At 38.2% G+C, this 24,943-nt stretch overlaps 1 non-coding gene across 1 annotated transcript; it reads left to right on the top strand.

Moving 5' to 3' along the window:
* The first annotated feature begins 249 nt into the window (after positions 1–249).
* LOC127088843 (small nucleolar RNA R71) lies at positions 250–356 on the top strand. Its single transcript, XR_007790657.1, has one exon. It is a non-coding gene; the product is annotated as a small nucleolar RNA R71 (small nucleolar RNA).
* The last annotated feature ends 24,587 nt before the right edge of the window (positions 357–24,943 follow it).

Here is a 24,943-nt window from a genome sequence, read left to right as displayed (position 1 = left end):
AGAGCATCCACTTTTGCATTAACATGATCAAGGCTACTTATCTTGTACATGCCAGTTTTCGTTTGAGGTTTTTCTACCATTGTTCGGTTGCTTCCCCACTGATAATGGTTTTGGGCCATGCTTTCGATAAGTTGATAAGCGTCAGCGTAAGGTTTATCCATAAGCGCACCACCTGCGACGACGTCTATTGTTAATCTTGTGTTGTACAAGAGACCATTATAGAAGGTATGAATTACTAACCAGTCCTCTAAACCATGGTGTGGACAAAGTCTCATCATGTCTTTGTATCTTTCCCATGCTTCGAAGAGAGACTCGTTATCTTTCTGCTTAAATCCATTTATCTAGGCTCTTAACATAGCTGTTTTGCTTGGAGGAAAATATCGGGCAAGAAAGACTTTCTTCAACTCATTCCATGTGGTGATTGAGTTGGAAGGAAGAGACTGAAGCCATCTTCTAGCTTTATCTCTTAACGAGAAAGGAAAGAGACGAAGTCGAATTGCCTCTGAAGTGACACCATTAGCTTTAACAGTATCAACATATTGGACAAATACGGATAAATGAAGGTTTGGATCCTCGGTAGGATTTCCAGAAAATTGGTTCTGTTGCACTGCCTGCAACAGTGAAGGTTTAAGTTCGAAGTTGTTCGCTTCGATTGCGGGTGGAGCAATACTCGAATGCGGCTCGTCCTGCGACGGAGCAGCGTAATCTCGAAGAGCACGAGCTGGTTCTGCCATCTCTGGTATCATCGAGGGAAGAAGATTTTTGAGATCAGGAATTTCGATTGGAGGAAGATTGTTTGCAGCACGATACTCCCGAATTCGTCGTAAGACTCAGAGATATCGTTCAACGTCGTTGATTCGTAAGTAATACGGTTCGCCTTGTGAGCGAGTGTGTGGTATACAAATCAACGAAAGACAAAAGGAAAAATAAAAATTGCCTTAGTCTCTACAGCGTAACAGAAGAGTTACGATATCGACTAAATAAAAGTCCCCGGCAACGGCGCCAAAAACTTGATCGCGACTTTATGAGTCTTTTGGTGTATTAACTACAAGTGCACAGTCTAATCACGTAGTTTTAAAAGATATCGATCCCACAGGGACTTAATGAATCGATATACCGTTTTTCTAGGGTTACTTCGTAAAGCTAAGGCGGATGATACTTTGATGATGAGGGGAAAAGTAAAACTAAAATTGGATCTAGATTAAATATCAAATAACACGGATATCGGTATGTAGTTCGTTGTAATTAGGGAATCAAATCTTCGTTGGTCTTTTTCTTTAAAATACGTCTTTTCAGTAGACACTATTGATTAAAAGTCTTTTCCTCAAACTCTCGCTCTGTTGAATCAGACTATAACTTTATATTAACGTACTCTCTCACTATTTCGTTAAATCTAAAATCACTTTTTGAAAACAATAGAACCTATAGAAACTCTTTTTAAGAAAATACTAACCGTTTAAACGCCCTCGTCTCAAACTCTCGCTCTGTTGACTTAGACTATATGATTAAACTTAAATGCTTAACTCTCGTCCTCACATTTAACCTTTAAAAATAATTTTTGAAAATGATTAGAATTTAATTAACTTTAAAAATTGCTTTCGCCCTGATTTAAAGTTAATGTCCAATTTACACTGTCCAGTTAAAAGCTCAAACCGTCGTTCTATTGATTTTAACTTCTTTATGTCTTTTACTCTCGTACAAAAACTTTAGTATTAACTCTGTAAATTGAGACCAGAAAAAGAGTGACTGTATTTTGAAATAAATTTAAACCAACTCAGTTTTGATTCCTTTATTCCGCTTACTTTACATACCGATATCTAAATCGATTAGCCGAACATGCTAAACAGTAATCATGCATAAATAGGGTCATATCAAATAGGTAATATATATAAACAGCAGCACAAAGCATATGTAAATTAAAATAATAAATCAATTAATTAATGAACCTGGAAAATTACTAGAAATCTTGGTTTTTGTTCCTAGCTTCGATGCTCGAACACTCCACCACAAGTCGGTTGGATTTGTTCTTCACAATTCTTGAGCAGACAGGTAAATAAAAAAACAAGGAAATAAAATACTATGATCTAACGTAAGGTTAGATCCAATAAAAATTACACAATAGTTTCCGGTGTAGAAACTATTGTGAGAAAAATAAATTGAATGCTTAGAAATTAACTAGAAAAGAAAAGAAAATAAAAAATGCTAAGAGAATAGAATGCTGAAGAAAATATATTGCTGTAAAAATATTGCGCGGCGTCCGAAGTACGGCAAAGAGAGGAGCGCTTCAATTGGATCCCTTGAGGTCTATTTATATTCCTCCATAAAGTAACCGTTTCCCAAAAGTTCCTTCAGTATGGTTTCTAACGCGTCAACGAGTAAAGCGGAGAAATAGGGGAGAAGTGCTTCTGTTACGCGCGTCAAAGGCAGAAAAAATAGGAGTGGGGGTGTGTGTAACACCCCAATAAAATAAAATAATTATTTAAATTAAGTTAATAGTATATTATTAATTTAATCAAATAATTGGATTATTTTATTTTGGAATAATAATTATTGGAAAATATATAAGTGTGAAATAAGGGAAAAAGAATCCCATTTGGTAAACAGAGTTTTCACGTGAAAACAGAGAAGCGGCTGAAAAGAGGAAAAGGGCAAAGGGGAAGAGCAATGGCAAAGGTTGGAGAAGAGAAAGCTTGAAGCTCAAAGAATTGCCGGATTAATCAGGTAAGGGGGGTTTATCGTCGTTTAATGGGTATTATGGGTTAGCATGTAATGGGTAGTGATAAACCGTTGAATTGACCCTAATTGGGATTTGGAATGCTGAGAAATTGTGATGAATAAGTTGTGTTAAATCTGAAATTTAATCGGTAATTGGATGGGTAGTGTTTTCCCGATCGTATAGCTTTTTACGGAATCGGAATCGGAGGTCCGGAAGTCCTCCAACGGCGGAAAATGCGGAGAATTCTGCATTCTGCTTTGTGTTAGCGCAGGAACAGCTTTCTGTCTTGCGTTAACCGGTTAACCCAGGGTGTTAACCGGTTAACACTGTTTTGAATTGTGTAATTTGCTGTTTTGTCTGCGTTAACCGGTTAACCCAGGGCGTTAACCGGTTAACACTGTTGCGTTTTGCCAGAAAGTGTGTTCTGTGTTGCGTTAACCGGTTAACCCAGGGCGTTAACCGGTTAACACTGTTGAAAAGTGGAAAAATTGTTATTTAAAATGTTGTGTGCCTAATTGATGGTTGCCTATATCGGTGAGTGATATAGTAGGGATTATTCCCGCTGTTTTGAGCAGTATAGGTATTAGTAGAGTGTGCTAATACTGTGTTTAATTATTTGACATGATATGAGGTGTTGATACATGTGTTGATGATGTATGATGGTATGCATAATATTGTGAATGTATATGTTATGCATGTGTTGGTGAATGGACTGTTTTATGGCTTAGAGTGTGAGCATATGTCCATTGTGGATTTTGTTGTGATGTTGCATTGCTAGGTGATTAGCATGCATTATGTGGCCTTTATGGTGGTAGCTAATTCCCATAGTGAGGAATTAGTGATGTTAGTCATTTTGGACTGTTGTTGATGTTTGTATGCTAGGTGAATTAGCGTGCATAGCATGGCCCTTGGGGTGGTAGCTAATTCCCATAGTGAGGAGTTAGTGATGTGAGTCACTAGGTCTCAAATGAGTGGGACTAGTGAGCTTGGTAGCCGTACCTGGATTGGTCGGTGAAGTTGAACTATATGTTCACGAATAGTCGGTACCGCATGCATGGAGTCTCATTGCATAAATTATGTATGGCGTATAATATGAATGGATGTATTCCAGTATTATACGTGTGTTGTGTGTTTGTGTTGGCATTGAGTATGAATATGAATTGTATTGGTATGGAATATGATATTTGAGTTGATGTGCCGTTACTGAATGTATGATACGATTAGGGTGATTAATGTGTTAATTACTTAGCATTTCATGATATTTTATAATGCTTATTATATCGATTGAGGAACTCACCCTTACAACTATTTTTCAGGTAACGAGCAGTGATTGAGTAGAAGCTAGTGCTTGGAGTCTAGTGTAGTCTCCTTAGTGGGTCGTGCTCTGATAGATGTAACATCGGGATGGGATGTTTTAAATGTTTTATTGTTGGTTGTGAACCATTTTACATGTAATGTGTTACATGATTGATGAGATTTCTATCCGCTGCGTATTATGCAAATGATTATGTTTTGAATTAATAAAAGAGCATGACAGTTATATTGGTGAATGGTGTGAAGTGATTGTGTGACACCCTTAACTGCATAATTACTCTGATTTATATATGTTGTTTTAATTAAATATTTGGGGTATTTTAGAAGGGTGTTACATTAGTGGTATCAGAGCATAGTCGGTCGAGTCGAGTCGTAATTATTCTGTTTCCCCTGTACGGGATAGGTGTTGTGTAACCCTATCAGTACTTATTGTTTAGCTTTTTGGGCTTTCAGAATAGAGATGGCTGGAAGAAGTAGAGACGATGCTGTGATTGCTGAGGCTCTGGGTATGCTAGCTGGAGTATTTGGAGGAAATCCGAATGTTGTGGGAATGGGAGCTGCTCGTCAACTGAGTGAGTTCCAGAAGAACAATCCTCCAATGTTCAAGGGAGCATACGATCCAGATGGCGCTCAGAAGTGGTTAAAGGAGATCGAGAGGATCTTCCGAGTGACTGAGTGTGCCGATAACCAGAAGGTCAGGCTCGGTACGCATATGCTGTCAGAGGAAGCAGATGATTGGTGGGTTGCTACCCGCACTGAGTTGGAAGCTGCCGGGAGTGCTGAGGTCACTTGGGCGGTGTTCAGAGAGAGATTTCTGAGGAAATACCTTCCAGAAGAGGTCAGAGGAAGGAGAGAGATAGAGTTCTTAGAATTGAAGTAGGGCAATCGGTCTGTTACTGAGTATGCTGCTAAGTTCACAGAGCTGTCGAAGTATTACATTCCCTATGATGAGGCTACTGGAGAATTTTCAAAATGCGTGAGGTTTGAGAACGGGTTACGTCCCGAGATCAAGCGGGCTATTGAGTATCAGCGGATTAGGGTGTTTTCTAATTTGGTCGACTGTTGCAGAAGGTTTGAACAGGATACCAAGGCCAGAGCGGAAAGCTATCAGCAGAGGGTTGATAGGAAAGGCAAGAATCAGAATGATCGTGGGAAACCGTATGCAGCTGGCAAGGGTTTCCAGAGGCAGAGTGGGATGAAGAGGCCTAGTGGGGGAGATTCTAGTGCCCCTGCTAAGTGTTATAGATGTGGTCGGGCTGGACATCGTGTCCATGAGTGTACCAGTGCTGAGATGAAGTGTTTCAAGTGTGGCAAAGGTGGTCATTTGGCGGCAGAGTGCCGGTTGAAGACTGTAACTTGTTTCAACTGTGGAGAGGTGGGTCATATCAGTCCACAGTGTCCTAAGCCGAAGAAAGAGAATCAGTCAGGAGGCAAGGTCTTTGCTTTATCGGGTTCTAAGACTTCTGCAGATGATCGTTTGATCCGAGGTACGTGTTATATTAATGGCTTTTCTCTTGTAGCTATTATTGACACTGGTGCGACTCATTCCTTTATATCTTTGGATTGTGCTGTGAAACTTAAATTAGAGATATCTGAATGCATGGAAGTATGGTGATTGATACTCCTGCGAAGGGTTCAATGACTACTACTTCAGTTGTTTAAAATGTCCTTTGAGTATTTTTGGTAGAGACTTTGGGATGGACCTAGTGTGTCTTCCACTTGTGCAGATTGATGTTATCTTGGGTATGAACTGGTTGGTGTTTATTGATGACATTTTGGTGTATTCGAAATCTGAAGAAGAGCATGCTGAGCATTTGAGAGTGGTTTTAGGAGTTCTACGAGAAAAGAAGTTATTTGCTAAACTGTCTAAGTGTGAATTTTAGTTAGAAGAGGTGAGTTTTCTTGGTCATGTGATTTCAAGAGGTGGTGTTGCTGTTGATCCTTCTAAAATAGAAGCGGTATCTAAGTGGGAAGCTCCGAAGTCAGTTTCTGAGATAAGGAGTTTTCTTGGTTGGCTGGTTATTATAGGAAGTTCATTGAGGGATTTTCTAAGTTAGCATTACCGTTGACGATGTTGACTAGAAAGGGGCAAGCGGTTGTTTGGGACTCAAAACGCGAAGAAGGTTTCCAAGAGTTAAAGAGAAGGTTGACTACTGCTCCTATTATGATATTACCGAGTTCGTCGGAATCATTTGAGGTTACTGTGATGCTTCATTGTTGGGTTTGGGTGGTGTGTTGATGCAGAATAAGCAGGTTATAGCTTATGCTTCGAGACAGCTGAGGGTTCATGAGAGGAACTATCCGATGCACGATTTAGAGTTGGCAGCTGTGGTTTTTGTTCTGAAGTTATGGAGGCATTACTTGTACGGGTCAAGATTTGAAGTTTTCAGTGACCATAAAAGTTTAAAGTATTTGTTTGATCAGAAAGAGCTGAATATGAGACAGAGGAGATGGTTAGAATTTCTGAAGGATTATGACTTTGGTTTGAATTACCATCCGGGTAAAGCAAACGTAGTGGCTGATGCATTGAGTCGGAAATCGTTACATATGTCTATGTTAATGGTTAAAGAACTGGATTTGATTGAGCAGTTTAGAGACTTGAGTTTGGTGTGTGAGAGTACTCACAAGAGTGTTAAATTGGGAATGTTGAAGTTAACGAGTAATATTTTGGATGAGATTAGAGAGGGTCAGAAATCCGATATGCTTTTGGTTGATAAGTTGACTTTAGTGAATCAAGGTCAAGGTGGTGAATTCAGAGTTGATGAGAATGGTGTTTTGGAATTTGGTAATCGGGTGTGTATTCCGGATGTTACGGGACTTAAGAAGAGTATTCTTGAAGAAGGACATCGTAGTGGCCTGAGTATTCATCCTGGAGCTACGAAGATGTATCATGATTTGAAGAAGTTATTGGGTGACCGGGAGTGAGAGAGAAATTGCGAGTTTTGTTTATTCTTGTTTGACTTGTCAGAAGTCGAAGTTTGAGCATCAGAAGCCGTCTGGGCTAATGCAACCGTTGGCTATTCCATAGTGGAAGTGGGATAGTATCAGTATGGATTTTGTTTCTGGTTTACCGAGGACGATTAAGAATTTTGAAGCTATTTGGGTAATTGTCGACAGATTGACAAAATCGGCTCATTTCATTCCGATCAGAATGGATTATCCGTTAGAGAGATTAGCTGAGTTGTATATTGAGAAGATTGTAAGTTTGCATGGTATTCCATCGAGTATTGTTTCGGACAGAGATCCTAGATTTACATCAAAGTTTTGGGAAGGTTTGCAGAGGGCTTTGGGAACTAAGCTGAGATTGAGTTCTGCATATCATCCGCAGACTGATGGTCAGACTGAGAGGACGATTCAGTCATTAGAGGATCTTTTGAGGGCTTGTGTTTTGGAAAAAGGAGGTGCTTGGGATTGTTATTTACCTTTGATTGAGTTTACCTACAACAATAGTTTTCATTCGAGCATTGGTATGGCACCGTTTGAAGCTTTGTATGGTAGGAGATGTCGGACACCTTATGTTGGTATGAGTCCAGTGAGAGTGCTGTGGTTGGACCGGAGATTGTTCAACAAACTACGGGAAAGATTAAGATGATTCAGGAGAAGATGAGAATTGCTCAGAGTCGTCAGAAGAGTTATCACGACAAGAGGAAGAAGTCACTTGAGTTTCAAGAGGGAGATCATGTGTTCTTCGTGTTACTCCGATAACTGGTGTTGGTCGAGCTTTAAAGTCGAAGAAGTTGACACCTCGATTTATTGGTCCTTATCAGATTTTGGAGAGGATAGGGGAGGTAGCCTATCGTATCGCTTTACCGCCGTCGCTTGCGAATTTGCATGAGGTTTTTCATGTGTCTCAGTTGAGGAGGTACATTCATGATCCGTCGCATGTAGTCCAAGTAGATGATGTACAGGTGAGAGATAACCTGACTGTTGAAACATCACCTATGAGGATCGAGGATCGAGAGTTGAAGCAGTTGCGGGGTAAAGAGATTGCCTTGGTGAAGGTAGCTTGGGGAGGACCAACAGGTGGCAATGTGACTTGGGAACTTGAGAGTCAGATGAAGGAATCTTATCCTGAATTATTCGCTTGAGGTATGTTTTCGAGGACGAAAACTCTTTTAGTGGGGGAGAGTTGTAACACCCCAATAAAATAAAATAATTATTTAAATTAAGTTAATAGTATATTATTAATTTAATCAAATAATTGGATTATTTTATTTTGGAATAATAATTATTGGAAAATATATAAGTGTGAAATAAGGGAAAAAGAATCCCATTTGGTAAACAGAGTTTTCACGTGAAAACAGAGAAGCGGCTGAAAAGAGGAAAAGGGCAAAGGGGAAGAGCAAGGGCAAAGGTTGGAGAAGAGAAAGCTTGAAGCTCAAAGAATTGCCGGATTAATCAGGTAAGGGGGGTTTATCGTCGTTTAATGGGTATTATGGGTTAGCATGTAATGGGTAGTGATAAACCGTTGAATTGACCCTAATTGGGATTTGGAATGCTGAGAAATTGTGATGAATAAGTTGTGTTAAATCTGAAATTTAATCGGTAATTGGATGGGTAGTGTTTCCCGATCGTATAGCTTTTTACGGAATCGGAATCGGAGGTCCGGAAGTCCTCCAACGGCGGAAAATGCGGAGAATTCTGCATTCTGCTTTGTGTTAGCGCAGGAACAGCTTTCTGTCTTGCGTTAACCGGTTAACCCAGGGTGTTAACCGGTTAACACTGTTTTGAATTGTGTAATTTGCTGTTTTGTCTGCGTTAACCGGTTAACCCAGGGCGTTAACCGGTTAACACTGTTGCGTTTTGCCAGAAAGTGTGTTCTGTGTTGCGTTAACCGGTTAACCCAGGGCGTTAACCGGTTAACACTGTTGAAAAGTGGAAAAATTGTTATTTAAAATGTTGTGTGCCTAATTGATGGTTGCCTATATCGGTGAGTGATATAGTAGGGATTATTCCCGCTGTTTTGAGCAGTATAGGTATTAGTAGAGTGTGCTAATACTGTGTTTAATTATTTGACATGATATGAGGTGTTGATACATGTGTTGATGATGTATGATGGTATGCATAATATTGTGAATGTATATGTTATGCATGTGTTGGTGAATGGACTGTTTTATGGCTTAGAGTGTGAGCATATGTCCATTGTGGATTTTGTTGTGATGTTGCATTGCTAGGTGATTAGCATGCATTATGTGGCCTTTATGGTGGTAGCTAATTCCCATAGTGAGGAATTAGTGATGTTAGTCATTTTGGACTGTTGTTGATGTTTGCATGCTAGGTGAATTAGCGTGCATAGCATGGCCCTGGGGTGGTAGCTAATTCCCATAGTGAGGAGTTAGTGATGTGAGTCACTAGGTCTCAAATGAGTGGGACTAGTGAGCTTGGTAGCCGTACCTGGATTGGTCGGTGAAGTTGAACTATATGTTCACGAATAGTCGGTACCGCATGCATGGAGTCTCATTGCATAAATTATGTATGGCGTATAATATGAATGGATGTATTCCAGTATTATACGTGTGTTGTGTGTTTGTGTTGGCATTGAGTATGAATATGAATTGTATTGGTATGGAATATGATATTTGAGTTGATGTGCCGTTACTGAATGTATGATACGATTAGGGTGATTAATGTGTTAATTACTTAGCATTTCATGATATTTTATAATGCTTATTATATCGATTGAGGAACTCACCCTTACAACTATTTTTCAGGTAACGAGCAGTGATTGAGTAGAAGCTAGTGCTTGGAGTCTAGTGTAGTCTCCTTAGTGGGTCGTGCTCTGATAGATGTAACATCGGGATGGGATGTTTTAAATGTTTTATTGTTGGTTGTGAACCATTTTACATGTAATGTGTTACATGATTGATGAGATTTCTATCCGCTGCGTATTATGCAAATGATTATGTTTTGAATTAATAAAAGAGCATGACAGTTATATTGGTGAATGGTGTGAAGTGATTGTGTGACACCCTTAACTGCATAATTACTCTGATTTATATATGTTGTTTTAATTAAATATTTGGGGTATTTTAGAAGGGTGTTACAGTGTGACGTCCGTCACACCATGTGTTACACTCGTAACACTAAGTAGAGGGGCGTGACGCTCGTCACATGAGGGTGGCGGTCGTCACAGGCCATTTTCCTTGTAGTTGGCGTGGGCTGGGGTTTAGTGAAATGCTTTTCCTAGAGAATCCTCTTTTTGCACCCCTTTTCTTTCCTTTTCACACATGCTTCAGTTTATGTTACCTGAAATAAATAAATAACAGAATACCAAGTAATATCTAATAATGTAAATTAAATTGAATCAAATAGCAATATAATTTAATTAAATCAAGTCCAAAAATGTGATATTATTTCATGTTATCAGGGTTAGTCGATAATCCTGAAAGTAGTCTGGGGTGTTACAAAATCTAGCATGAGCCCCCTGGTCATATCCAACTCCTTGTTCTCCTCCTATGGGTCAACCCTCAGATAGCCCACCATCATCTCAAACGTCTCGTCTTTGATAATCCTCCCATAATCTAAGAGTTTTCCCTTGATCGGAAGATGTAGCAAACACGACACATCATAGAGTGTGATAGACATCTCACCAAGCGGGAAATAAAATGATGAGGTCTCTGAGTTCTATCTCTCCACGAATGCATTAAGCATCATGTGGTTGATCGTAGTATAACTGGTCATGCACAAGTCCTTCGGGCCAAATAAGGACAAAATTTCCTAAAACTAATCCTCATTCGGCTGAGGCAAACTAGTAATCTTCCGTCTGTGGTTAATAAACTTCTGTAGATCACACTCTTGAAAAAAATAAAAATCAATGTCAGGCATTTGACAAGTAAAATTAACATAAATAAAAAAGAATGAATCCAACTAATGATACCTCTCTGTCCCAGATATGTATGGCAGTATGGTCTGGATACATAGGCAGTAATGAAAAATCTACAGGGCCTCCTCCAAATTCCTCTAACTCAGCATCTACAACAACCTCACCCTATAGAGATAACACTAGATCAACAACATCAGTAGCATGAGGTGGCACGGACTCAGAAGCATCTACAGTAGAAGATGACACTGGTGAATCGGGTATCTCAAGCGCATGAATAAGGGAAACCTGGCGCTTGTGGGAGGACGGAAGGAATGATGCGTCAGTAGGTGAATCTTGTCTCCTACGGGAAGAAGAAGATGGAGAAGAATGAGCACTAAAAGTATATGGCTCTTCATGGCCAGAGGGACCAGTAACCTCCAAAACCTACTGACTCTTCTCCCGTCGCACTGATGCTTATTGTTCAACCCTCTTGTGCCCCAGTCTATCGTGTCTATCAACTATTATGCATGTAAGTTAAAGCAAAGCAGACAGTTAGTGTAGGCAAACAACACCACAAGCAAGAAAAAAAACAAATACTGAGAAAAATCCTGAGATGCATCTCTGGAATTTGGGAAACTAAAACATTGAAAAATTTAGGAGATTCACCTCCAAAATTTTCTACAACTTAGCAGCTGCGTCAATGTACCCATGCAATCCTAAAACAAATATCTTGATCATTCCTTCCAGCCAACAAATGTGTAATACACTATGTCTAAACTATCATACATGCAATTTCTACTCATTTACACAAAAACTTAAAAACTTATCAAAAACTCAAAAAACTTACAAATTTCAACCCCCCTTCAGTGTTTAATGATGTTTCTAAGGTTGATTGAGTTCTCTTGAACTTCGTCAATTTATTTTTGAGTTGGTGATGAGAATTTTTTTGAGAGAGTTGAATATGATTTTGAGCAAAATGAGAAATGAGGAGGAGAAGGGTCTGACACGATTTAACCTCCAAAATATTTTGGATATGCATCTCTAGAATATTTTAAAGTTAGTTGAGCCTTGGGTGCATTCGAAGATACATCTCTGAAATCTATAGACAATTATGTACTTTTGCGTGGTGCCTAAGAAACATATATGATGCATTGAAAAACTCCTTAAAATTTTGGCTTGAATGCATTTTTTATTTATCTATTTAAATATTTTCAATATTTTATCTCCTATTTTAAAAATCAATTTTCTTATCTTTTAATTTTATCGTCTTTCAAATTTTGTATCTCCTCTACTTTTACGGTTGTATTGCGGTTTTTTTACCGAGATAACCCAGTTTTTCGAAAAAATTCCCAAAATACCCCAGTTTTCAGCAAAATTCCCAATCTACCCCACTTTTAGGAGGAGGCGCCAATTGAATTGGCGACTCCTCTTAAAAATTGAAAGGAGGCGCCAATTCAATTGGCAACTCCCTTAAAAAAGCCTCAAATGACAAAACCTCCAACATGAAAGTTGTATATCGTTTCAAGAAAATGAATTTGGACATATATTTTGCATCATTTGGATTTTTTATGAGAAAGTTATGGGCAGTTGAAGTTGGACTTCTGAGTTTTTCAACTGTTATCTGACCTATAATATTTTGTATTATTGCATGTGTTTCTTTTTGAGTTATGAAATTTTGTCCAACATAACAATTGAAGTAGACATCTTAAAATTTCCAATTCACTTGGTCCCACCTCAAAATAATTAAAAATGAGGGAGTTAGGTCGTTGCGAACTTGACCCAAAATTAGGGTTTCTGTCAAAACATGTGTATGTGAATTTTGCCAAAAGGGACCAACTTCAAGCCCTTATGTTTGAATGATAAAAGCCTCAAATGACAAAACCTTCAACATAAAAGTTGTAGATATTTTCAAGACAATGATTGTGGACTAAAATTTTGCATCATTTGCATTTTTTTAGAGAAAGGTATGGGCACCTGAACTTGGACTCTTTGACATTTCAATTGTTATGTGGCCTATAATGTTTTGTATTATCAGATGTGTTTATTTTAGAATTATGAAATTTTGTCCAACATAACAATTTAAGTAGACATCTCAAACTTTCCAATTCACTTTGTCCCACCTCAAAATCATAAAAAATGAGTGAGTTAGGTCATTGGGTAGTTGACCTAAAATTAGGGTTTCAGTCAAAACATGTGTATGTGAATTTTGCCAAAATGGAGTTTAGACAAAGAAACCTAATGTTTGGAGTGTACACAAATATAAATTTAATGAAATACGACTTGATATTAATAAAAGTTGGAGTTTACAAAAAAAACCTAATGGTGATGACCGGGATCACCTAACCGACCTCCGGTCCCACATCCCCTAACTACCCTAACCCTTGGCCCTAACCCACGTTGACGATTCTGCACCGGTGTTTGTTCATCTGATGGTCCAGGAGCGCCATTACCTCCTACATGAGAAGATCCGTTGAGGTATTCAGCCAACTCAGCATAGTCTTCAGTATTCAATGATGGTGTACCGGCGTAGCTGAGCTCATGACCCATGCCAGAGAAGTTGGGGTGTGGTTGACTCATGGATGGGCGACCAGGACGGTTGAAGGGAGACATGGGTGTGAATGATGCATCTAGGAAAGGTTGTTGGGGTGTTTGGAAGAGATAGGGTTGTGGGATGTTTTGGTATTGTGATGTTTGGGGTTCTTGGCTACGGTAGGAGGAGGGGCGGTTAGTGTTTTGGCTAAGTCGACTTTGGTAGGGTGATGGTGTGGGTGCGAAGCGATGTTCGGTCTGAGGTTGATGGTCCATTTGTTGGTGGTGGTATGGGGGATGTTCTTGTTATTGGGGTTGGGTGAATGGCATGTTATGGTTGTATGTTTTTGTGTTTGTGGAACGGAAAGTTTGACGGATAGGTGGTTGTGAGTAACCGGGCTCAGAATGTTGTTGGGGGTTAGATGTTGATCCTTCTTGTGTGTAACTTGTCTGGCGTGGGTCGTAGAGGTACATATCATTGGCAATGAATTGAAATCCAACCGATCTGTACCAAGCCATATAAGTACGACTTGGTTTTACCTCATTTGGCATGACTGCGTCAGTTAAGACATGGTCATGACGGTGCTTCCACTTGCGACACTCTGATCTTGCGAAGGTTTGCCAAGGGTTGAAGTTCCATTGGTCGTTCACTTTACGCATATGCCATTCTCCTAGGCTAGCTGGGGGATCTGGGATATTATGGACCATACCGAACTGCAGCTTCACACGATCGGTGTTGTACATCTCCACTATTGTGAACCGTATTATCGGTGTGCATGCTGTCCATACGGCTGTGTCTTCAGCGTTGACCTCATGCTCATGATCCAGATTAAGGTATGGACGCCAAATGAACTGAAATGTTAAAGAAGATAGGATTTTAATGAATGTAGAAAAAGTCAACATAATATGACGAAATAATGAAGTTATTTTGCTTACGTCTGTCGGTCGAAGGTGATCCAACAGGTTGCGATACTGAGTAATACAGTGTCTCGGACATCTGCTGTAACTCATACCACGTGCCGACCATCTACACCAAAAAGTTAAAATAAATTAGTTAGAGGTAATAAACTGTAAGGAAGTAAGTAAAGATATAGCAATTTAAACAACTTACTTTTTTGCATATGGAAAAGTGAAAGGGTTGTTATTGACCGGTGCTAGAGACGGTAGTCTTGACCATCCCCATGCTTGTAGCAAAACAGCATATCAAGAAAATGTAGATGTGTCTTTGTGGGAGTTTTTGCACAACGAACTATAGAGATAGGCTAGACATGCGGTAACTACCTATTCTATCTACATGTCTAAGTAGAGGTAAGTACATAATATGCATGCTAGAACCACTACCTTCGGGAAATAAAAAGGATCCTAGTAACAACATAATGTAACACCTAGTTTTGATTATTCGAGCATCTTCGGTAGAATGCTCATCTAAATATAAACTATTATAATATGACTTTAGGTGTGAGAGTAGTATACCTTGACCTCTAGCATTATCATCTAACAAATCAGTGTCTAAAAGCTCCATGCAAATTGAATTTGCATAGTTGGTCTTACCATTAACAGCTTTGCCTTCAATTCGTAGTCCTAAAAGCATGTAGACGTTTTCTAACGTCATGGTACACTCACCGGTTGGAAACCAAAATGTGTGTGTCTCTGGCCTCCATCTTTCGCATAAGGCTAGAATGAACTTGTTATCTATAGACCAAGACATAATCTTGCTAATCTGACCAAAACCGGCGAGTTCAACATAAGGTTGAATCATCGGGTCCATTGGGACAAATTCGTGGACTCGAGTTCGAAACCTTGATACATCCTATAATAGAAATAATATAACACTTGACTAAGTTGGTATTTCAAAATAAAATGGGGTTGGTGGAGATGAAACATAAAAAGTTAGTATAAGAAAAAACTTACGTATGTTGTGATGTTTGCAACTGTTCCTCTGTGTGCTTCGCCCATTGTGAGTAAAGACATATTGTTGGGGAGTTGGTGTAGATGAAATTGGAAGATGTTGTTGAAGATGAAATTGTAAAAGAAGTATTGTAGAGGAAGTAGTGAGAATGTTGGTGTGGAAGAATTGTTGAAGGAGTGGATGTATTTATAGGCAAATGGATGAGAGCATAAAAATTTGTGTTTGCATGGTGTTTCCACCTCATTTGGCGACCATGTACAATCCTAAAGAGGGGGCGCCATTCAAATTGGCGCCTCCATAGGTACATGCATGCAAGGCTAGTTCTGAATGCTTGGTTTCGAGGACTGACTCCATGGGGTCGCCACTTGAATTGGCGACCATGTACAAGCCTTAAGTGTAGGCGCCAAACGAATTGGCGACACCATCTACATGTCTGACACATGGCAATCTTATCTTCTGCATGCTGAACAATTCACTTGTGGATGGCTTGCATGGTTGACACATAATCTCTGACCATCTTAGGTGTCCGACACGTGGCTGTCTTGTCTCCTGCATGCTGATGACTAACTTCTTGATAGCTTGCAAGGTTGACACATCAACTCACACTGTCTTGCAGGACTGACACATCATCTCAGACACGTGGCTCTCTAGTCTCCTGCATGCTGAAGAGTCACTTCTTGATAGCTTGCCTGTCTGACACATCAACTCACACTGTCTTGCAGGACTGGCACATCATCTCAGAACTAGCTTGGATGCTTGACACATCATCTCAGAGCAGCTTGAATGTCCGACACATCATCTCAGAACTAGCTAGCATGTGAGACACTAATACCATCTATTTAAGTGTCTTACTATCAACATCCAAGACACTTGACTCACATTCATCTGCAGTATTTTCTTATTTTTCATCTCCACAATGTCATCTTCATCATTATACAGTGTCAACGTTCACTGCAACGGTGAAACTTTTGAGTCTGAACTTCATGGTTTTTGTTTTCGAAACACTGATAACATTAGAATCACGATCAAGAGAAATGCAACCTTTTTGCATTTGAAAAAAAGAATACAATCCTTCATAGGATCAGGTATTGTGTCAAAGATCACATACCAGAATCCAATATTTTTTGAGAATGGTCAATGCAAGTTTTTCCCCCTTAAGGTACGAGACGATGAAGATGTTGAAAACATGTTTCTTAGTCATGAACATTCAGGCAACAATTGTATAGAGTTGTACATAACTCTACAACCATGTATACCATCTCAACAGTCTCAACTAACCGATCAGGATGAAGCTGGTGAAGATGATGCAGATGATGCATAATGGTCAGATGAACTCAACCCAGAAGCAGAAGTAGAAGTCGACGTTGTTGATGAAGAAGAAGAGGAGCCCGAGATACAGGTTGATCATATGTTGAACAACGACGATGAAGATGATGATCAACCACCACCAATACCTCCTAGTCATGTCTATAATCCGCCTCAACATATGACAAATATGGATCTTAACGACGATGAAACATCCGACAATGTCTTCTATAATCCGTATCTGAGACCTGTAGGCGAATTAAAGGTGGGACACATGTTTCGTACCAAAGAAGAATCTGTTTTGGCAATCAAAAAATTCTACATGAATAACTTTGCTGACTTTACAGTGAAACGCACTGATTCTAGAAGGTATGTTATCGAATGTCGTAACATGCTTTGTAAGTTTCGTTTGGCTGCGTCTTACAAGAAGAAAAATGACTCTTGGGAGATCGCTTCAATAGACCCACCGCACAGTTGTGTTGCAACTAACATTGAACAAGATCACCGTAAACTGAGCACAACTTTGATATGTCAAGACATTCTGCCATTGGTAAATAAAGACCCATCAGTGAAGGTGAGTATAATTATATCCCATATCCGAACAACATATAATTATAATCCATCTTACAAGAAAGCATGGATTGCGAGGACAAAGGTTGTTGAACAAGTTTTCGGCAATTGGGAGGATTCATTCAAGGAATTGCCACGGTTTTTATGGGCACTAAAAACATATGTTCGAGGAACTGTGGCAATTATGGAGACATTGCCAGCAATGATGCCAAATGGAACCTGTGCTACAGGTAATATAATATTTCACCGTCTCTTTTGGGCATTTGACCCGTGCATCAAAGGTTTCGCTTTCTGCAAACCTATCTTGCAAATTGATGGCACTTGGTTATACGGAAAATACAAGGGTACTTTGCTCATGGCGGTTGCACAAGACGGTAACAACAATGTCTTTCCCATTGTCTTTGCTCTTGTTGAAGGTGAAACGGCTGGTGGACGTGGTTTCTTTCTTCGACATCTCAGAACGCATGTGGCTCCACAAGCCAATCTATGTTTGATTTCTGATAGACATGCTGCCATTGAGAGTGCCTACAACAACCATGACAACGGATGGCATGATCCTCCTTCTACACATGTCTACTGTATCAGACACATTGCACAAAACTTCATGCGTGCTATAAAAGATAGGAATCTTCGCAAGAAGGTGGTGAATGCTGGGTATGCTTTAACTCAACCGTCATTTCAATATTATCGTGATGAAATTAGACTATCTAATGAAGACGCAGGGAGATGGATAAATAACATACCAGTAGAGCAGTGGACAAGAGCATTTGATGGTGGTTGTCGATGGGGCCACATGACAACAAACATTGTGGAATGCATGAACGGGGTTTTCAAAGGAATTCGAAATCTGCCGATAACCGCCTTGGTAAGATCAAACTATTATAGGTTGGCTTCTACGTTCGCAATGAGAGGTGAAAGATGGAGTGCAGTGTTAATGTCCGGACAAGTATTCAGTGAGTGTTGCATGAAGGTCATGAAAGAGGAGAGCATCAAAGCTACGACACACGCTGTAACAGTCTTTGACCGTCATAGACAAAATTTCAGCGTCCAGGAAACAATGGGCAACAATGAGGGGAGGCCAAATTTAGCCTACGCTGTTAGACTACACAGAAGTTGGTGCGATTGTGGAAAATTTCAGGCCTTCCGCATACCTTGCTCCCATGTCATTGCAGCATGCGCTTATACTCGTCAAGACGCTTACAACCATTTATCTGATGTGTACAAGGCCAGCACCATCATGAATGTATATAGTCAAAGCTTCTCAGTACTACCAATGGAGGATTACTGGCCTCCATATGAAGGAGATATTGTTTGGTACAATGAAGAGATGCGTAGAAAGAAGAAAGGAAGGCCAAACAGCACACGCATCAGAACAGAGATGGATTCCACAGATAAAATGATAAGATTGTGTAGTATCTGTCGTCAACCAGGACACAACAAAAACAACTGTCCCAATCAAGGAGCATCATCTAGATCTTAAGCTTTTTGTAACATTGTATTTCTGTAACAATCAATCATTATATATCATTAAGTTCTTGTTACAACGACTTTCATAATAAACATCAGTACAAAACATATGAAAACATAAATGATTCTAACTGATTACAACAATCAAATTAATGTCGTCTCGACCGAACATCATTTCCCTAGCATCCTTATCAGTTTTCATTCGCACCCAACCAAAGATACTGTCAAGTCTCTCAATACTTCTGATTTTTTCCCCTTTTGGTATTTTCCCGTCTAACCATCGAACCATCTCCCTCTTCAATTGATTGAACGTGGTGATGTTCCAAAACAGCATCAACATTTGAGGTTTGTCTCTCGCATAAATCACCTTACCGTAACGGCGACGAACACCAAACATGATAGACAAATGATTATATGAGCTGTGGAACAATTGGTCACACAACACATCTATTTATAAGACAAAAAAGGCATTTTATGAGGGAGTCTCCAAATGAATTGGCGACTCCTCTAAAAACCTACACATAGGCGCCAATTGGATTGGCTAGGGCAGCTGGATTGGCTAGGGCACCTGCCCTAGCCAATCTAATTGGCGCCTTCATTCAAGTTTTAAGAAGAGTCGCCATATGAACAACTTTCATGTTCATCATAAATCCATTTGAAACTTGGAAGCTCATCATTCATTTCAGAACATTATAGGTCATTTTGATAGAAACCCTAATTTTGGGTCAAGTTCGCAACAACCTAACTCACTCATTTTTAATTATTTTGAGGTGGGACCAAGTGCATTGGAATATTTAACATGTCTACTTCAATTGTTATGTTGGACAAAATTTCATAACTCTAACAGAAACACATGCAATAATACAAAACATTATAGGTCAGATAAAAGTTGAAAAACTCAGAAGTCCAACTTCAACTGCCCATAACTTTCTCATAAAAAATCTAAATGATACAAAATTTATGTCCAAATTCATTTTCTTGAAAATATCTACAACTTTCATGTTGGAGGTTTTGTCATTTGAGGCTTTTTTAAGGGAGTCGCCAATTGAATTGGCGCCTCCTCTTAAAAATTACACACAGGCGTCAATTGGATTGGCTAGGGCACCTGCCCTAGCCAATCCAATTGGCGCCTCCTTGCATTTTTTAAGAGGAGTCGCCAATTCAATTGGAGCCTCCTCCTAAAAGTGGGGTATATTGGGAATTTTGCTGAAAACTGGGGTATTTTGGGAATTTTTTCGAAAAACTGGGTTATCTCGGTAAAAAAACCTTGTATTACATATGATTAGGATAAAAAGTTACTTTTAATGATGTGTCCTAAATAGTTTAGGATAAAGAATATATATATATATATATATATATATATATATATATATATATATATATTAATATTTTTATTATTATTTAATAATATTATAAATGATTATATTTAACAACACTTAATTCCAACATTTCATAAACAACTAAATATGTTGCAGAGAATCTTAAAATATATAGAGCTATTATTTAAAATTTCAAAATATTTTTTTTAAAGGGATTGATTTTGTCATTCAAAAAGAGATAACACCGTAACTTATTACTTGTTTGCATGTTATTTCTGTATAACATTTATTATATTATCATTGAAATAAAAAATAATTTTAAATGGGGTGGAAAAAATAATACTTAAACCACATACATGGCTTAAAAGTTCATACCTTCCATCAACACATTGACATAACATCTTCAAAAGCACCAAAATCATCTCACATGAATTCCTTTCTTTGCAAATTCAACAATCTGAATTAAAGTTTGTAGTATTGTTTTTGACATTTTTTTATTTTTATATTTGATCTTTTAGTAGCTGAACTAATTTGACGAAAAAACTCGGACATTAGATTGGCTAATTTTAATAGATCAACATCATCGTTATCTTTAAGAATGGAAATTTCAGTTAATTTTGTTATTAAAGATGAAGATGATAGTGGTTTTCTCTCATCTCCAGAGCCTGCAAGGTCTCTAAGATTTGATTTATCTTGCCTTTTAGTCGATCAACATCTTCTCTCAGTACTTTCTAACCTTTCTCTAGTTCTTCCATGATTCTCCGAGAATTGTTTCGTTTCTGTACGGGTTCAGGGGAATCGGTATGCTTTTTTTTTCTATTGATTGAAAAAGATATATTGATTTTGTGAATGAAATATAGATGTATGATGATGCATGAGTTTTTGGATGCATAAATTTTTGGATGGATTTTTAAATGTATGATGATATATGAAAATTTTGTTTTTTTATTTTTTATTTTGATTTTAGGGAATCATGAGACTTGTGATTATTGCAAACGTCTAAAAATTGTGGGGCGTCGAAGAGTAAAATCAGGATTTGATATAGACAACAATAAACTTTTTCATTCATGATCAGAAAAATAATACAAATTCAAGCAAGCCACAACTAAAATTGTAATTCTCATAGTGCATCCAATTTAGTCCTAAACTCGTCTAACATTTTTTTACAAAATTCAATAAAATTGTAAACTTCTGTTTGAATGTTCAAAGGATGAATTGATGCATTGGCCTTCTTTATATTTTCTGGGATGTCTCTGATCACCTTATTTGTTAGCACTGCCAACTTTGAGAAGTAGTGTTTCCACCGCATGTTTTGCTTTTTTATCTCTTGGAAGATGCCATGATTTTCCACGTGGTTGACTAACCCCGTGTAACTTCATTCCCACTATATACTCTCTTCTTAATCTATCATATGCTTTCTCTTGGTACTCACTAAACCCATTGAGTTCTCTCAATTCTTCAAGTACTCTTCTCAACTCTTCTTGGTGCTTCACACTACTACAAAATAGACATTTTGTAACACCCATTTTACAACATTTTCCTATTAACTGTGGAAATAAGTTTTTATTGGGTGCTTTTCTTTTTTTGGTATTTACTAAAAGATATTTCACAATGATTATAGGTATCAACCATGGTGAAAAGTGGCGCATGGTCATGAGTTCGAATCCTAGCACCTACACTTTTGTTTTTTATTTATTTTAAAACCATTTTTCAGCACGGTTGGAACTTCCAACTGTGGTGAAAAGTGACGCCTAGTCATGAGTTTGAATCCTAACATTTTTAATTTTTTTAAGCGACTTTTAAAAGACATACAACAATGGTTGTTTAAACTAATTGTTGTGATAGGTTGAGTCATACAACAACGATTGTTTAAAGTAACCTTGTGACAAGTTGGAGCCCATAGTTTTAATTTTAATTTATTTTTAAGCGTATTTATTGAGTTTCTTCACCGTTCTTAAACAAATATTTGACGTCCATTTAGTGAGTATCAACGCTCAATACACTACCATTAATAATTCGCGTGAAACCTAAAACTTAGATGAACTTCCAACTTAGACAAACTTCATCTTCTAGCTCCAAACACCACCTTTCATTTACGACACTCTATTTATTCACTAAACCAAGATTAAAACATCATTTTTTCCCATAAACAAAACTCAAAAACATCATTTCTTTCATTAACAAATTTCAGAACTCCATCATTTATTCTCCAACTTGAATGAGACAAGGAAAACATGGATTCAAGTTAGCAATGTTAATTGTTGGTGTTCTTGTTGTTGTTCTTTTTATTTTTGTTATTATTTTTGTTGTTCTTGTTGTTCTTATTATTATTCTTGTTGTTCTTGTTGTTGTTCTTATTATTGTTCTTGTTGTTGTTCTCGTTGTTATCTGTGTTGATGTTCTTGTTGTTGTTGTTGTTATTGTTGTTGTTTTTGTTGTTGTTGTTGTTGTTGTTCTACTGCTGCATTTTATTTTATTTTATTAAAAGACATACAACAACGGTTGTTTAAAGTAACTATTATGATATGTTGAGACATACAACAACAATTGTTTAAAGTAACCTTTGTGATAAGTGTTGGTGTAAGCCCTAAAGGCCAATATTTTTGGTACTTGTATCAAATTATTTATTAATATAAAAATGTTTTTTCTTTATTATGTTTGTTTAATAAAGTCCCTAAAATAGCTAGTCCGTTTAATGTATCAAGTGTGACTTAATCATGAGATCTCATTAAACATAAGGACATTATTCTTAAAGTATCCGTAGTCGAGATTTATCATGAAGTGGGATAACATTAAAGCATTAAGACTATTATATATATAGATTGATGATCACATCTCATGGATCATGGATAAGGAGTTATTAAGTCTTAAACATAGGTATGAATATTAGGAGTAATATTTATACTGGATTGACTCGCTATAAGAATACTACATAGAATGTTATGCAAAGTGTCATAAGTTATTCTCATGGTGATAATGGTGTATACCACCCTTCGACCTGAAACTACTATGGACCCTAGATGTAGAGTCGAGTGATTTATTATTGATAAAATGTTATCTGTAACTGGATGACCATAAAGGCAGTTGATGGGTACTCCACGAAGCATACCGAGGGACATGAGTGACCTAGATGGAATTTGGCCATCCTGTGTAACAGGATAAATGTCTAAGGTCCCAATATTGAACTGGACAAGGATGAGACGGTTTATGCCTTGTGTTCAATATAGACATAAGGGAAAAAGGGGTAATTGTACACACAAGTATTATCATAAAAAATGATTTGTCAGATCACATGACATTTTCGTGTCTTGGGTAGCAGTGATGTGTTGCTAGATACCGCTCACTATTTATTATGTTAAGTACATGATTTAATATAATTGTCAATGTCACAAAAACCTACAGGGTCATACACAAAAGGTTGGGAAAGGACATGGAGAATCATGCATCCAACCAAAAAATGATGAGGTAAAGAGGGATCTACTAAGGATCCTAACAAGTCAATGCTGCAGGGAATTTTAAGTCACCACCACATCACATGGGAGACAACTTTGTAGGTGACATCACCAATACTAATCAGAACCGAGCACTACTAGGGTAAGAGCTTATATCAAAAGGTGGAAGTCCAATGAGGTCTTAAGTCACAATCAAGAGGTAAAACTCTGAGTGAGAAGGATCAAACGCTCTACTGGGGATTCCATCAATAAAACATCTTTGTGGAGCTTTTGCTAGGGATACAATGATATGTCAGAACAAATCAAAGACTACAAAAACTTCTTCAATAATCTTCAGATTCTTCTTGGAGATTGAGAAATAAACCAATCCCAAGTCCAAAAAAAGTCGGATTTGCCAACTCATGTAGGGGAGAGACTATCACGGCTATGCAACACAAATAAATGCGTTGGGGATCTGGAGACCAAATAAAGGTTCCAAAATAATCCAGGGTTCCTAAATCAAGTCACAAACTGGGAAATGTAGAAACAGGAATACCTCAGCCGGGGAAGAATGAATTGTAAAGGGAATAGATATTAGCTCATCTGAAGATGATACCCACATACTCTACTGTAGATGATAAATTACTCGGGGATAAACGTATCAACCATGCTGGGGATGAATGATGAACTGTTGGGGAGGATAAAGTCACCAAATGCTCGGGGAAGACCAACAAAGGCTTAACACAAGACTTACCGTTCTTGAGATTCTTGTTGACATTCCTTTTTGAAATCGATTAATCTTAAAGTAAATGCCTGATTATTTTAAGAAAAATGATTATTCATTGATTTATTTTTTTCAAAATTATCATCATAAAAAATCAATTTTAAAACAGAAATAAATAAGAATAAGAAATAAATGGTTAAAAGCTCAACTTTATTTAATATAATGGTAGTCCGCAAATGGCGGGACTTCACGGACCTTTCGGATTTTTAATTCATCAAGATGCTCATTTTTGCCTAAGCCACCCTTTCGGGTTTTCAACTTAGCTAGTTGTTCTTTTGTTTTTAGGCGAAGTATTTCTTGACTGCATCGACATTCACAGGACGAGTGAACTCTTCACCATCCATAGTTGTAAGAATCAAAGCACCGCCTGAAAAGGCTCTCTTAACAACATATGGGCCTTCATAATTAGGAGTCCATTTGCCCCCCCCCCCCCCCCCCCCCCCACATTAGGTTTGAAAGATAAGATCTTCTTGAGCACGAGGTCACCTTCTCCGAACACACTGGGCTTGACCTTCTTATCTAAAGCTTTCTTCATTCTCTGTTGATACAACTGACCATGACACATGACAGTCAACCTCTTCTCTTCAATCAAATTCAACTGGTCATATCCGGTCTGACACCATTCAACTTCTGTCAACTTGGCTTCTATCAAAACACACAATGATGGGATATCAACCTCCACGGGGAATACAACTTCCATGCCATAAACAAGAGAGAAAGGGGTTGCCCCTTTTGAAGTGCAGATGGATGTACGATACCCATGCAAAGCAAATGGGAGCATCTCATGCCAATCTTTG

Source organism: Lathyrus oleraceus, chromosome 5 (assembly GCF_024323335.1).
Source record: "Lathyrus oleraceus cultivar Zhongwan6 chromosome 5, CAAS_Psat_ZW6_1.0, whole genome shotgun sequence".
NCBI classification, from domain to species: domain Eukaryota; kingdom Viridiplantae; phylum Streptophyta; class Magnoliopsida; order Fabales; family Fabaceae; genus Lathyrus; species Lathyrus oleraceus.
The sequence above is the reverse complement of the archived record's forward strand: the minus strand, read 5'-3'. Positions and strand labels throughout refer to the sequence as shown.